The following is a 13196-nucleotide window of genomic DNA, read 5'->3' as shown; positions in this document are numbered from 1 at the left end:
AAAAAAATTAATTTTTACTAACCTCTAGTTGAAATTTAGCAATTCCTTCAAATATTTAAAACTTAATCTGATTGTTAAAGCAATCCTGATACCTAATAAAGGTTAATTACACCTGATCTGCCCAATGCTTTAATTTTATAGGAAATAAACTGAGGTAGGCCTAGAGGGAAGATTCCACAGGGTCACAGAGGTATTAAGAATCAGAGAGACAGGATTCAAACCCAGATTTTTCTGATTCTAATTCTTAAGTCCCTTTAAGGGGGAAGGGAAAATCCCTATGTCTCAGACATAATCAGGACAGAATCAGGAGTCCCACTACCTAGCTTCCAAGGTTGATTGTCCATATTCCATCAGGCTTCCCAGCTTCAGGCTAAATAATGGAGGCAGTAGTGGTATGGAAAGGGAAGCCTGGGAAGCATTTCCATGTTCCTCCTCTGTCTGATTCTACTTCTTAGGGACATGAACAAGTCCCCCCACCCCCATCCTTCAGAAATCAAGGTATCATGCCCAGATCAGCCTCAGCCAGCCTTGTCCTATCTGGTCACATCTATTACGCCAGGACAGACAGACACAGGAAGGGACAGACACAGATGGGAAGACAGACAAATAGGAGACTGAGGAAAGAGGTCCTAGGCAAGAGTCAGTCACTCTCCTATTGCTCCTGTGGAGGGAGAAGCCAGAGACACTGCAATGCAGATTTGGGAAGGGTGTCAAAGTAGGCCTTGAGGATGGGTCCCCAGAGAACCAACCAGGGACATATAGGTGAGGTCCCCCAGAGACAAATACACACAGCAGAAGGATGACCTTAGCTACAGAGGCTTAACAGATTCAGGTGAAACACTATTCTATTCTTTGGAAGGAAGAAGAAGCATTAGGGCCCTAAGTCTGAGACCAGGATTTCTTTGGCAGCTTGATAAAACCTAAAAATCTTTTTTTTTCAGAATTATATTTTAAGATGCATAAAGTAAACTATATAGGATTACAAAGGAAAGTATTATGAGATAAAGGTGTAAATTTTTTGCCCATGGTCACAATTCTCCAGAATCTATCCATTAACTCCTTTTAAATCCTCAGACATTTAACCTGGTCAATGCTAGGTTAGGCTAGGCTATCTATCATGAGGCCCTTCCTCCTCATCTCTTCCTTTCTCCTTTCTTTTCTCCTCCTTTCTCCCCTCTCCTTCCTAGTTTCATATGTCCTACATATGACATAGCTATTCTTGAATGTGAGCCTCATATTAGCAGAGCCATTGTTTGCTTTTCATTTCAACAAGATGAATGCAATATAACTCTGAGAAAAGTAAGAGATTAATTTGGCCCTTTTCTTTGGGGCTCCTGAACCTCAATTTCTCAATCAGTGTTTATCTAAATCCATTATATACTATTATAACATTCCTCATATGTTTCTTCTCTCCACTAGCCAAATCTCCTACCTGCCACAACAAACTAGTTCAGACCCTCATCGCTCATTTTTTTTTTTTAGTTTTTTCAAGGCAATGGGGTTAAGTGGCTTGCCCAAGGCCACACAGCTAGATAATTATTAAGTGTTTGAGACCGGATTTGAACTCAGGTACTCCTGACTCCAGGGCCAGTGCTCTATCCACTTTGCCACCTAGCCACCCCCTTCATTGCTCATTCTAATAAGCCTTTTAACTATCTCTCTACCTCAAGTCTCTTCATACTCTTAGTTCACGGTAGCACAGCTGCTTTTTCCTAAATTGAAGATCTGACCATGTCACTTCTCTTAGTCAAGAAACTACAGTGACTCCCTAGTACTTTCAGGATAAACTGTAAACGTTCTCTGGCTGGCCTTTAAGGCTCTTTGTGATCTGGTCCCTTCTTACCTTTCCATCAGTCTTCTCCCACTTTTCTCCATGCTTTCTATGATTCAAGTCACACTGGTTTGTTCCTCACACCTGATCCCTTATCTCCCACCTGGAGATATCTGGAATGCTCTCCCTCCTCCCCTCCATCTCCATATACTTCTTCACTTCATTCTCCTCTCATCTCAAATGTGAGCCTTTGCTACTCCCACCATTTGAGCCTTCCTTCCCTCTAAAGCTACCTACCTTCTATTCTGTATCTATCTTGGATGTGTCTTTTTGATTCCTTCCTTGAAAGAATTTAGCTTCTTGAGGGAAGAAACTGTTTTTGCAATATTTTTCTTGGTATCCCCTTAGCATTTATATGGTTTATTGGTCATAATAAATGCCCAATAACTATTTATTGATTAGTTAAGCCTCAGTGGTCTCTAACGTCCCTTCTAGGAAATTCTATGCTTTATGACTCTATGGGCTCCAAGGACTGTTGATCATATCTGGATATCAAACTTTGGGTTTGGATTTCTAAGGATATACTTAGATTTCTGGTCTGAACTGGGCAGGAGCCTGGAGAGAAGGCAGAAAAAAGGAAATCATAGCAAGAGAGCCAGGGAAGGCTAGGGAGAAAGAGCCACAGACCTTAAAAAACCAGAGTCCTATCCAGGGAGACATTGTCAAATTCTTAGACTGTTTAGATCCTTGGGGATTGTCATTCCTTGGCAAGAGGGTAGGAAGGTGGGGAGGTGATGTTGCCAGGTCCATAAACCTTCAATGTCAGGCTTTGAGAAACACTTTGAAGAGCACAGCCCACTGACAGGGACAACCCAAGGAGAAGGGAAACTAAAGAGATCAGCATAGGAGGGTATGTATGGTTAGGGAGGGCTTCCTGGAAGAGATGACACTTAACAGATGGAAATTTGCTTTAGATCTAGAAGGGTCATCTCCTCCACCAAGAAAAACCAAGACCAAGGAAAGGGAAATGGCTTGTTCAAAGTCAAATAGGAAGAGTCAAGATCATGGGATCACAGTGTAGAAGAAATGTTTTTTGACCAATACATGTGGAGCAGTAAGGGATTTTAGGTCAAGTTCATCCTTTTTTTTTTAGGCTTAAGGAAACTAAGATCTGGAAGGTAAGTGACTTGCATAAGGTCATACTGATGGTGTCTTGATGTAGGATTTGAACCCAGGCCTGTCTTAACTCTAGTTCTCTCACTCTTATCCTCTCAATGAAAACCAGGTCTCTTGACTACAGATCTCAAGGGTCTTTCAACTTAGGCCTTGGTGGGGCAGAGATTACTGAGGCACTGTGGGAGAAAGAAGACAAATGACCCTTGCAAAAGAAAAAAGTCTCTTATTTCACAGACTAAAGCTTCCTGGAGAGAAGGTCTGGGTACCCCTTCAGATCAGGTGCTCCCTGAGGTCAGGCACCCTGGTCTACAGACCAGATTTCCTAGAAGGCAGAGCTTATCCCCAACTCTCTGCCTCCTTTCAGAGAACTTCCATACCCAATTCTCTGAGGGACAGGACTGCTGATCATGTCTGGAGATCAAACTTTGTTTACAGGGTTTGGATTTCCAAGGATATACTTGGGTTGCTGGTCTGACCTGGGCAGGAGCTTGGAGAGAAGGCAGAAAAAGGCGATCATAGCAAGAGAGTCAGGGAAGGTTAGGGAGAAAGAGCCACAGACCTTAAAAAACCAGAGTCTTATCCAGGGAGAGACTGTCAAATTCTTAGACTGTTTAGATCCTTAGGGATTGTCGTTCCTTGGCAAGGGGGTAGGGAAGGTGGGGAGGTGATGTTGCCAGGGATTCAGTTAGGTAGCCCCAGGGACACGGCTTTGCTCAGTGTCTCTTATGCCTATAATTTCTCTACTTCTCTATTCCTATATTGCCTTTATCGAATAGAACTGCTATTCTCTCCAGAAAGACAGCTTTGACTCTTTCATTGGTGATGACCTTCTCCCTCTAATCTCATTTGGCAATTGGTTTGTCCCTTTCTAATTAAAGTCCTTTTAAAAATTTTTTTTATTCTGATTTTAAACTCCAAGTAAAATGGGCATTTCTGTAAACATAGTAGAAGAATAAAAGAGGATTATACATGAAGCATGTGGTATCCATTCAGTGTAGCTCACTTTTCTTTTTAGACACAGAATAAATTCAACTCATAGCTTTCAAAACTATCCTGCTTGTTTGTGTTTCTTTATGATTCTAACACCTCATGGAATACTCTGTATTACAGCTAATAATTACAGCTAATACTAGATGGAGAGTTCCAAGAAGACTTAGCTAAACCTTCTATTTGTTCCAGAGATTAAGGTTCCATATACAGTAGGTACCTAATAAATGTTAAATAGAAATTTTTGACTCTTAAGTATCCCCAGTATCTAATCCAGGCAACACACAGAAGAGACTTGCCATGCTGGAATAAACCAGGGAATGAAGCTGTGCATGCCATGGGAATCCTCAGACCCAAGAGAGTATGATGAAGAATAGGCCCTTCCAGGCCCAAAACCAGGCCTCTCTGGGAGTCCAAGAAGCTGGTCTCTCATCACTCTATTCCCCTCCCCCAGATTTTCCTCAATCTCTTAATGTCTCCCCACCCCTTAACCCCCTCCCCCATCTCCCCAAGGATTCCATACACACCAGTAGCTTAATAAATGTCTCTGAATTGACTTGAATTTCCATCCTCCCCCGCTTCAACGAGAGAGAGTTTGGTGGCTTCTCCCCTCCTCAGATGACATCCTAAGGGGCCAATGTTCCCAAGAAGACTTGGACTAAACCTGGGTAGCTGGGAAAGGAGCCATCAGAACTGATGCCCATCCCTGGCTGGGAGAAGAGGAGGCCCCTTTGCTCTCCCAGACCCAGGGAGTTATTTCTGTGTTTCTATCCAGGTCAAAAATAACCCAGCCTCAATCCCATGGGAACTCCCAGTTATTTTGATCAGCCCCCAAGAAAGCAAGCTCAGGGAATGTGGCCATATGACCCTGAGGGGAGGAAGAACAGAGCCCACAGAAGGAGGAATAATTGATGATCTTGTCCCACCCTCCTGTAGGCATCCAGCTTCCTCATCAGCCTCCTAGCCCCATTCTGAACCCCTTCAGTCAAACATAATTCTGGAATGCCTAGATGCTTAGACCCCTTGAACACAAGACAATGTAGTGCTGACAGAGAACTGTATGTGGAATTAGAATCACCTGGCTTCAAAGCCCACCTCCATCACTTACTGGCAAATATGTGACCATGAATGAGTCACATAATCTCTCAAAGTCTTTGTTTCTCCCCTCTGTGAAATGAAGTTAAATACTGAAAATAAATCCTACTATCCTCAAAGAATTGGCTATTCTGTGCTTTACAAGGGCAGCTAGGTGATGCCAGTACCAGCCCTGCAGTCAGGAGAACCTGAGTTCAAATTCAACCTTAGATACTTACTAGTCTGAGGCTGGATTAACCCACCTACCTTCAAAAGAAAAAAAAAGAATTGGAAAGGAACTCAAGATGTCAGAGGTGGGAGAGCCACCTCGAACATAGCCAGAAGGAAGTTGGAGACATAAGAGAACAGAAGAAGGGACCATCAAGACCATTGTAGCTCAACTTCCCTCCTTTTACCAAGGAGAAAAGAGAAAATAAAATCACACAGGTAACAAGTGAAGGAAAGGATTTAAAACCAGGCCTCTTCTGCCTCTGACTTTCTCTACCATTAACACAGAAATCTCTTCACCCTGGAAAATCCTTCCAGCCTGAGCTTTTCACACTCAAATGCCCTCTACCCTGCCTTCATTCTAAGGAGAAGCCCACCCCAAGTCATGTGCTCATTCCTCTCTAGGCTTAACTCCAACCTTACTAGACTTTCTTTATCAAGCAAGTCTCCTCCTCCAATCTACTTCCCCCCTTTTCAACTTCCTCTTTATGTGATCTTCTGACATAATTTAAGCTCCCTGAGGGTAGGGGCTGTTATTCTTTCTGTTAGTATTTGCATTATCACTGAATGGGTATTACCTCAAAACCAAGACCCTAGCTGTAAAAGGCCAAGGTCTCCTATCTCCTGTCATCCTGATCCATATCTGGCTACAGGACCCAGAAGGCTCTGGAGGAGAAAGTGAGGCTAGTGACTTCAGCACAAGCCTTTCTTACTTAAAGCATAGCCTCCCCTCCCTGAAGTCACAGTCCTCTTCTAGAACAAAGGACAAACAATAACAATTTAGCACTTTTACTGAGATTTTCCACTCCTCTCGACTTAAGAGTCCAAAACAAAATTTTGACCTCTCTTTGTTAAGCCTCACCTTTGGAGAACTGGGGAGAGGGAAAGAGGAGTCAACCTCTAGAGTTGCCAACAGCAGCTGTCCACAGACCACTTTATCCAGCAGACCTCCCCTACTTTCTTCAGACTTCTGCTTTGTAGGGAGGAGAGGAAATTCTTTGAGCTGGGTCCTCTTTTCAACTGTCTTGTGAGTAGGGGTCTAGTTGTGGCCTGTTCAAGGAAAGATCTCTGCCTTAGGCTCTGCCAGGAGCCTCTGGGTGGTGGGTGCTGAATCTTCCCTTTTAGCCTAGGATCTAATCAAGCTTCGGGGGCAAGGCTTCCACTTCCTAGAAGCCCCCCTTCCCTTCTCTGCACACTCATTTCTTGCCCTTCCCCCTCTCAGTTCCTGCCCTGATCAGTCTCGCTGTTACTCACGGAGTCACAGTGTCACCTGTGTCCCACCTCACCACACATGCATCCTGTGCCTTTCTCACATTCACACAGAGTGCCTCCCACACACAGACCCAGTGTCACCTGGCCCAGAGTTTCTAGGCTAAAGTTTCCTGGGGAGGGGGAAAGCCCAGGCAGCTGACATCCTTCTCTCCTTCCCTTCCCACATGGTCAGGCCTAGGCTCTCTGATCCTGGGCATCTAACCAGAGCCTTGCCCTCACTGAGGGCAGATTCCAGTGGGGTCAGACTTCCCTTGGGATTCCAGCCTGCTTAGGAGAGGGATGTCCTGGGACAGACCCCCTACCCCAGCGGAAAGAGCTCTGATCTGTGGCCCTCACATCTCCCGGTGTCCGGTACCTTTAGGTGAGAGACACAGGCAGTGGCCTGAGCCCTACAGGGCTCCTGAGTGCGAGCATTCCCTGCCCAACAGCAATTTAAACATGACTCTTCACTCCCTCCACACATACTTCCCACCCCCCTGTACCTCTTCATATGATTCATGAAACAGCAACTTTTGGTGGGCACGGTCCTCCCAAACCTGGGCCCCAAGTCCCTCTCCCTTTCCCTAGGGAGCTAAAGGGCACAGTTGGATCAACCAAGAATCTGAGGGAGTGAGGGGTCTCTGGGGGGCTGGGGATGGGAGCTGGCTTGCTCCAGAGACAGAAAGGGGTCAAAGAAGTAGAGACAGAGGCTCCAAGGACACAAAGACAGGTGGTCAGGAGTCCGAGGGCCCAGCAAAGCAGTTAGAGTTAGGGTCCGGGGAGTGGGGAAGGAGATACAGTGGAGCCGGGGCAAAGCGAGAATGGGCTGTGGGGGACAGGGAGCTGGGGAGGGGTCCAACAGGAGGCCCTGGCCACGAGAATGGTGAGAAAGATTCAGAAAGAGAGGGAAGGGCTTAGAGGTGGGGGCCAAAGAGTGGTTGGCTGAGAGACAGAGACACAGACAGACAGGGAGAGACAGAGAGAGACAGAGACAGAGAGAAAGAGACAGAGAGAGAGAAAGAGAGGAGAGAGGAGAGAGAGAGAGAGAGAGAGAGAGAGAGAGAGAGAGAGAGAGAGAGAGAGAGATGGAGACAGAAACAGAGAGAGAGAGAGAGAGAGAGAGAGAGAGAGAGAGATGGAGACAGAGACAGAGACAGAGAGAGAAGGAGAGAGAGATGGAGACAGAGACAGAGACAGCGATAGAGACAGAGACAGATACAGAGAGAGAGAGAGAAGGAGAGAGAGATGGAGACAGAGAGACAGAGACAGTGATAGAGACAGAGACAGATACAGAGAGAGAGAGAGAGAGGAGAGAGAGATGGAGACAGAGACAGAGACAGTGATAGAGACAGAGGCAGAGAGAGAGAGAGAGAGAAGGAGAGAGAGATGGAGACAGAGAGACAGAGACAGCTATAGAGACAGAGACAGATACAGAGAGAGAGAGGAGAGAGAGATGGAGACAGAGAGACAGAGACAGTGATAGAGACAGAGACAGAGACAGAGAGAGAGAGAAGGAGAGAGAGATGGAGACAGAGAGACAGAGACAGCTATAGAGACAGAGACAGATACAGAGAGAGAGAGGAGAGAGAGATGGAGACAGAGAGACAGAGACAGTGATAGAGACAGAGACAGAGAGAGAGAGAGAGAAGGAGAGAGAGATGGAGACAGAGAGATAGAGACAGAGACAGAGAGACAGAGAGAGAGAGAGAGAGAAGGAGAGAGAGATGGAGACAGAGAGACAGAGACAGCGACAGAGATAGCGACAGATACAGATACAGAGAGAGAGAGAGGAGAGAGAGATGGAGACAGAGACAGAGACAGTGATAGAGACAGAGACAGAGACAGAGAGAGAGAGAAGGAGAGAGAGATGGAGACAGAGAGACAGAGACAGCTATAGAGACAGAGACAGATACAGAGAGAGAGAGGAGAGAGAGATGGAGACAGAGAGACAGAGACAGTGATAGAGACAGAGACAGAGAGAGAGAGAGAGAAGGAGAGAGAGATGGAGACAGAGACAGTGATAGAGACAGAGACAGAGAGACAGAGAGAGAGAGAGAGAGAAAGAGAGAGAGATGGAGACAGAGAGACAGAGACAGCGACAGAGATAGCGACAGAGACAGATACAGAGAGAGAGAGAGGAGAGAGAGATGGAGACAGAGACAGAGACAGTGATAGAGACAGAGACAGATACAGAGAGAGAGAGGAGAGAGAGATGGAGACAGAGAGACAGAGACAGCTATAGAGACAGAGACAGATACAGAGAGAGAGAGGAGAGAGAGATGGAGACAGAGAGACAGAGACAGTGATAGAGACAGAGACAGAGAGAGAGAGAGAGAAGGAGAGAGAGATGGAGACAGAGACAGTGATAGAGACAGAGACAGAGAGACAGAGAGAGAGAGAGAGAGAAGGAGAGAGAGATGGAGACAGAGAGACAGAGACAGCGACAGAGATAGCGACAGAGACAGATACAGAGAGAGAGAGAAGGAGAGGGAGAGAGAGATGGAGACACAGCCAGAGGCAGGGGCAGAGCGCGGCCGTGTCCGGTCCGGCCCGCGGGGCTGGGGCCGGGCCCGGGGGGCTGAGGTCGGGCGGGGGCCGCGGGGCTCCGGGGCTCCGGGGCACGGGCGGGCGGGCAGCCCCGGGCCCGCGGGCGCCATGCCCGCCGGGCCCCCGCGCCGAAGGTGGGCGGCCTTACCTGTGGGCCCGGGCCGCCGCCTGGGCCGCCGGGGCGCATCTGCGGGGCGGCCCCTGGGCCGGGCTGGGGCCGCCGCTCACTCTCGCCTTTTGAATGAGCGGCCGCGGCCTCCGCGCCAGGCTCGGCCCGGCCCCGCCCCCGGCTGCGTCTCCGGGGCCGCTCGCCCCGCCCCTCCAGTCTAGCCGGTGACGTCACGCGACCCCCGGCTGCCCCCCTGCCCCCCCCGCGGCTGCTCCGCAGCGCCACCTCTCGGACCGCCCGGCCCAGGCGGCCGCCCCGCCAGGCGCCGGTGGGGGCGGGGGCCGTGCGGGGTCCTCCGGCCTCTTGTTTCTGTCGGTTCCCGCTCCTCGGGCCCTCGCCGGGGGTCTCCCTTTGCCCTCCGGGTCAGGTTGGGGAGGGGGCGCCGAGGCGGACGGGCTTAAGCGGCCCCACTGTCCAGGGCCCGGGGCCGAATCCGAACTCGGGTCCTCCTCCTCCTCCGCGCTCTCCAGGGCCCTTATTCCTCAGATGGGGAGGCTCACTGCCCCCCCCCCGGGCACCCCCCGGGCACCCCCTGCCATTTCTGACCCCCCCACCACCCTGATGGAGGTCGCAGGGCCTCCCGAGGGGGGCTTCCCAGAGAAGCTGGCACGGGGGCAGCGCAGGCAGAGAGAGGCCCCCCAGCCTTGGCAGCGCCCCCACAGTTAGGGAGGAGGCGGGGTTCAGGTGGGCGCGGGGGCCCGCGCAGGTGGCCGTGTCTGGTGGTGAAATGGGATGAAACCGTGAACAAGGGGCGACCTGGACTGGAGGGGGACGGGGGCAGGATCAGGCCCGGCCATGCCCGCCGGCCACCAGGTTGTGTTGTGGGAGGGGGCTGTGTGGGAAGGGGAGCCAGGCCAGGGGAGGAAGGGGCCCAGCGCCCCAGACCGACCGGGCCCAGGGGAGGAAGGGGCCCAGCGCCCCAGACCGACCCGGCCCAGGGCCACCGCCGTGGTCACCACCAGGGACTCCATAAGAGCAGCCCCTCCCGTGTTGGGGGGAGTGGTTCCTGACGGCAGGACATGCCTGTCTGACCCCCAGATCAAGGGCTCTCTGAGATCATTGGGCCCCACACTCTTGCAGGCCAGAAGAATCACTGTTTGGGCAACAGTTCCGATAAAACAAAACAAACCTATCCAGGACCTGACAGAACACTAGAGTCATGGAGTCAAACCTGCTTTCTTAAGACCCTAGGTTGTTCCCCCTCTGGCTCCACACATCTTGGGGGTTCAGCCTCCACGTAGTAGCCTCTCAGAGGAACATAGGGTACAGTTGGTCTTCACAAAGTAGAAGCTCCCTTTAAATCCATCACCAAGGGGGAATGGCCCCAGCCAATCACAAAACTGGGAGAGTTCTAATCCCATCCCAAAGATGACAAACCCAAGACTAGAAGAATCTCGTCCTTAGAATCTCGACCTAAAACAACCGAGTTTGTGCAATCGGGTAATTGAATATTATTCCACAAACCCCCTGTGATGATTGGGGTTCATCTTAGGGGACATGTCATGGGATGGGTGGACCTCTTAGACTGTAACTCAGATTCAGAGAGCCTTTGAAAATCCAGGTGGGAGGGGAAAAAGTTTCTAAAGACTATATAAAACCTGATGTAATTAGCCCACTTTGTGCCTCACTCTAGTTGAGGTACCCATAGCCTGCAGGATTCCTGAATAAAGTGTTCAATTTTTCTCTTACTCCAGCAGATTTCTTTTATTTTTAGGTAACACACTTCACCGAAGAATATTCCCAGGCAGGCAAAAACCAAATTAATCCTTATTCCTAGGTCCCCTCTACTCTTCACCACCCTAATTTTCACCATTTTTCTCCCAGAGTTGAGTGGTCTCTGGCTTCAGGGAAAAAAGTGAGACTTGGGGAAGGGTCAGGGTTAAGCAGCTCCATTCCTTGGGGGTCTCAGTGATAAGAGGTTATAGTCAAGATTCAGAAGAGTCAGAAAAGACTCATCATTAACCAGCCAATAATCAGTTATTAAGCATCTACTTTGGACCCCGGGGATAGCCGAGAGATTAAAAAAACACCATGATCCAGCTGGTTTACACAGAACTCACATTCTAGTGGAGATAACATGCAGACAATGCTGCATAAGATGATATTTACAAAATGGACAATGTGACAAAAAATTCAAGAGACATAGTTTCTGGCTAATTAATCATTTATTAATAATGCTAGCATATTCCTAGTAAGAGGATGTTCACTTGGCTGTCTTTCTAAGACCAAGGACAAATTATAGAGCTCACTTATTGCTTACACGTACTTGGAAGACTGGGTGGACCTGAGGGTAGATATCATCTCTAATTGGTTAATAGTGAGAGGATGAAGACTATGAGAGGTGAACCCATTCTGATGAAGGTATGCAGTATCTGACTGGTCTCTCAGTTTTGAACAAAGAGAATAATCTGTATTCATATCACCTGAATGACAAAAGGGAGAATCAGAACCCACATTTTCCCAGACCTGTCTAAGCAAAACACAATGATCTAGAATCCATCAATTCACCTAACTTTTGAGTAGAACTGAGTTACCTACTGGGGCTGATTTCTGAATAAGGAAGTAGAAATGGGGAAAAAAAAACCCTTGGTCCTAATTCAATAATTCAAGAGAGAGAAAAATAACCATTTCTCTCAATAGAAAGTAATCTTGGAAGGGAGGAAGGAGGATGTAAACAAAAGGGGTGGCTTGAATAGGAAGGTGGATTAGGGAAAAGGGGCTTGGCTGTGCTGAGGTTTTTCCAAGAAAAGGGAGATTCTATCCAGAAACAACTGGACACCACCCTGTATGAGAGAAAGGGACTTTTTAAAAAAAGTTCTCAGATCCCAAGTTAGACCCCTTTGCTAATAGAAAATAAAATGTGAGAGATGGGAGGAAATGTACAACGTAGAGGGGATTTGAAGAAAGTTTGGGCAATGGGTGTCAGAACTGGGAGGGTCCTGAGAGATTGCATGGTCTAACCCCATCATTTGATAGGGAAGAAAACTAAGCCTTAGAAGGGAGAATGACATTGTATATTAAGTAGCGAGATGAGTTTTTGTATCCTCAGATTCATTCTTAATTGCTGGGAATTTCTTGGTAAAGTTGGTTGGTGATGTTTTTGTTTGTTTTTCATTCTTGAAGATCATGACATCAGGGAGAATAACCTCCCTGATGTCATGGTCTTTTTTTGAGATAATGAGGGGGAGCTGTGCTAAGTCCTCAGTCTCACTTTCCCCTACAGAACATTCTGGGTCCAGTGGCCAGATCTGAATCAGAAGGAATGGATATGGCCCTGGATACCAGACAATCAAATTAAATGACTTGCCCCGTGTCAAGAGTCTGAGATCAGATTCAAATTCTGGCCCTCCTGACTCCATGACTAATGCTCTATTCACTGAGCCATCTAGCTGGCCCAAGGAGTTAGAGAAATGAGCAGGCGGGAGTGAGGGAAGGGCAGGTTCCCAAAGATTAGGGGACGAGAGGTGGGGGCAAGCAATTTGACCTGGAAAAAGGACCTAGTTGGGAATCATGATCCAGGACAGAGTGGGTAGTGATTACAGTGCCATCTTGTGTCTGACTTGAAAATATGACTGTGAAGGGATAAGAAGAGTCTTCTATTTATGGGATTTGGCCTTAAATTAAATTAAGGATTTCCTTTTTGGCTTTCAGACCCCTTTTTGATGGAATCAGCCATTCCACAGTGTATTTCCTCTTCCTTACCTCATTACTTAATTCAAACGTACCATTTCCAGAGGATCAAATAGATGCCAACCTGTCAATGAGACAATTCCCACCTGTTCAAAAATCAGAACAATTCACCTTGGCTCACTGATCACCACAAACATTGGCAACAAATGTCTCCTTCTTTACTGGGATATATTGGTCTTTTTGGTTCTAGATCTGGGCCTCAATTTCCTCTTCTGTCTAATAGCATAATATTTATAAAGTGCTTAGCACAATGGGACTAGATGATAGTTCTGATATTCCTTTATTTTAAGTCCAGTTCTAACA

General features: G+C 47.9%; 1 protein-coding gene across 3 annotated transcripts in view; it reads right to left on the bottom strand.

Moving 5' to 3' along the window:
• The window catches only part of RELT (RELT TNF receptor), a 58536-nt gene extending 49256 nt beyond the window's left edge, over nt 1-9280 (bottom strand). The window contains exons 1-2 of one of the 3 annotated variants that reach the window (XM_074216830.1): nt 9183-9280; nt 6099-6286 (exon numbers count right to left, since the gene is read on the bottom strand). The gene's annotated coding sequence lies outside the window, so the exon portion shown is untranslated. Of the gene's footprint in view, nt 1-6098; nt 7458-9182 lie in introns of those variants that run through there. The other 2 variants (XM_074216831.1, XM_074216829.1) reach the window with 2 other exon arrangements.
• Between the last annotated feature and the right edge of the window lie 3916 nt (nt 9281-13196).

The sequence above is a fragment of the Macrotis lagotis genome, chromosome 1 (genome assembly GCF_037893015.1).
Source record: "Macrotis lagotis isolate mMagLag1 chromosome 1, bilby.v1.9.chrom.fasta, whole genome shotgun sequence".
Taxonomy (NCBI): domain Eukaryota; kingdom Metazoa; phylum Chordata; class Mammalia; order Peramelemorphia; family Peramelidae; genus Macrotis; species Macrotis lagotis.
Note: the sequence above shows the minus strand (reverse complement) of the source record. Positions and strands in the feature narration are given on the sequence as shown.